Source organism: Taudactylus pleione, unplaced genomic scaffold, assembly GCF_031769625.1.
Source record: "Taudactylus pleione unplaced genomic scaffold, aTauple2 ptg000207l, whole genome shotgun sequence".
Taxonomy (NCBI): domain Eukaryota; kingdom Metazoa; phylum Chordata; class Amphibia; order Anura; family Myobatrachidae; genus Taudactylus; species Taudactylus pleione.
This window is the reverse complement of record NW_028284609.1, coordinates 6,764,129-6,767,104: the sequence shown is the minus strand read 5'-3', so window position 1 is coordinate 6,767,104 and position 2,976 is coordinate 6,764,129. Positions and strand designations below refer to the sequence as shown.

General features: G+C 42.0%; 1 pseudogene; it reads right to left on the bottom strand.

The window, feature by feature from the left end:
* Positions 1-563: 563 nt before the first annotated feature.
* LOC148517866 (5.8S ribosomal RNA) lies at positions 564-695 on the bottom strand (annotated as a pseudogene).
* Positions 696-2,976: the final 2,281 nt, after the last annotated feature.

The following is a 2,976-nucleotide window of genomic DNA, read 5'->3' as shown; positions in this document are numbered from 1 at the left end:
GTAGAGAAAAATCAATAAGCCATTTCCCCAGAGACCTGCACAGTGGCTTTTGGCACAACTAGTGCCCACCAATGTGCTGCCAGCTAGAGAGGAGGGCACCCGGACAGAGACTGTGCACACAGGCCTCCTCTTCTCTTAATGCTCATCTGCTCAGTATGCACCGTATTCCCATATTACCTTTTAGTACACAAGAACCCTCATGTTAGCCTACAGTACACCCAGACCGATGGCAAAAGAAGGGATACATCATCTGTCTCTCCCTATGTGGATGATGTTTCTGCCTCTGTCTCTGCTCGTACCACACTGCTTCCAAACTGTTAGATGAGGAGCGCTCAGTGCTGCTTCTATCCACTTACTGTATGTAGAGGTGGCGGTCTCGAGGAGTGCATGCATGACTTCTCTGCGTTCTTTCTTCTTCAGCGTTTGTGTGCAGCATTTAAACACTGTATGTGTGCAGCATTTAAACACTGTAGAGAGTGGCTGGGGTAGCCCAGTATTCCGGAAAGTGCAAGACACGCCGCCCTCTCCTAAATGTTGGGAGGTATGCAGATCCACCATTAAGATGCCACTGGCTAATATTTTACAGTGTATTATCGAAGTGTCAATGATAAGTATGTCCTGCAATTCACACTAATTCTCATAGCTAGCTGTATTCTTCATCGGTGCACAATTCAAGTGATCCAAAGCTGAGAGTGTTAATTGGTTTATTGCATTTCAAACATTTTCAGCATAGAATTTTATGGAGGCATCATCATATTTGTTTAAAATTTAAATATGTGACCAGGAGGGTCGATATGTTTTGTTGGATGTGCTTTTAAGGGGTGAACCTTACACTCTCCTTAATAGCTATGCCCCTTACTCTCCCAATTTGGATTTCCTCCATGCAATCTCCAATTTACTCTTGGGTCGTCCTACTCCGAACCTGCTGGTGGGGGAAGACTTTAATGGGGTAGCTAATGAGACATTGGATAGGTCTAGATCATCAAACCCTTTACCAATATTTGGAATGGGGGGTGTGGGGTTATTACTCTCACTTCATAGCCTATGCGACATATGGCATTTCCGCAACCCTACTGACAGGACCCATTTTTACCATTCTCGGGTACACAGATCCTTTTCCTGAATTGATTATTTATTGGTAGATGACAGATTGATTCCCTCGGTGCATTCATATGATATCCATAGTATAGTCAGATCTGATCACGCTCCGGTTTCAGTAGATATTCAGACTAGGTTCTCTGGAATGTCGTGTGGATTTTTCAGGTTCCCGTATTTTCTTGGCCAATCAGATCACTTTAAACAATATTTCCAATCCAAGTGGATGGAGTTTGTTGATGACAACCTAGAGCATTGGGAGGATTCAGTTCTCTTCTGGGAAACTTCCAAGGCAGTAATGAGAGGTCATATATTGGCTTATCAGGCTAGGAGGAGACGGCAATACCGAGGTAAATATGATATCTTACATAGTGCTGTGTGTATAGCTTATAGCGCCTATGAGACTGACCCCTCTGATAATAATTTTGAGATTTATAAACAACAGCGACAATTGCTGGAGAGCTTTCTGTTGACCAATGCTTGGACCCAAACAGATTACGCAAAAAATCGTTACTACAGATGGGGCAATAGATCTGGACGATTATTGGCTAACATGGCGAAATTACACAATACTCGACAAACCATCAAGACATTACGCCTTCCCACTACATCTGCCCGCTTGGTGTCCACTCCTGCTATAGTATCCACATTCTAAGATTATTATGAGTCTTTGTATAGAGTGCCTCCAGAACGCCCTAGCATACACTGGGATCTGCTAAAGGAGGCAAAGCTTCCGAAACTTTCCTCTACCCATAGGGAAATTCTGACTCAGGATATCACGGAGATGGAGATTTCTGAGGTTATTTCTCACCTCCATAATAACAAATCTCTTGGCCCCGACAGTTTTTAGGGGGAGTATTATAAGATATTGCAGCCCCAACTAGTCCCATTTCTTATACCCTATATAAGGGTATATTAGAGAACTGCCTACATTATCCAAATTTTAATAGAGCGTACACTATAGTTATACCCAAACCTTCTAAGAATCCAGAATTAGTCACATTCTGTAGGCCTATTACACTCTTGAATCAGGATTTTTAATTCTGACTAAAATCATGGCCAACCGTCTCCAATTATTTCTACCTTGTATCCTAACACAACATCAATTAGGTTTTACACGTGGTAGATTTTCGGTAAAGGGGGTTAGAACAGCCCTGTCAGCTATAGTGTCTCACTCCAATTCTCCGTCCCGTGGAAGAAATGCTTTTGAGTCTAGATGCGGAAAAAGCATTTAACACAGTGTCTTGGAGTCACTTGCTTAAAATCTTTGAGATGCATGATTTTGGTAGGTCTTTCTCGGATCTGCTTTGTTTTTTATACGGTTCACGACTACTATTTTGATAATTAATGGCACTTGTAGATCCCCCATTACAATGACAAGGGGCACTCGGCAAGGATGTCCTCTGTCGCCAGTATTATTCAATATAGCTTTAGACCCACTGTTACGTATTCTCCATTCTTGGCCAGATTTTAAGGGTATTCAAGTGGGTTCTCAAGAGCTTAAAGTCCAGGCCTTTGCGATGACTTACTACTTTATATTTCGGATCCAGAACAAACACTACCTAAAATATTCAAAAAGCTATCAGATTTTGCTAAAGTTCCTGGTTTCAGTATTAACCCGGATAAATCAGAGGCGTTATATTTGGGTTCTGTAGTGAAACCACACTGGGGTGATCTATATCCGGTGGTATGGCCCCCTACTTCCCTTAGATATTTGGGAATTGAATTGCCACGTTATATTGGAGACTTATATGATCTCAATATGAAATCGCTCATTCAAGAGGTGGTGGGAGAACTGTCCTGTTGGCGTCACCTTATGTTATCTTACCTAGGTAGAATTCACTTACTAAAAATGATCTCTTTCCTTAAACTACTTTATCC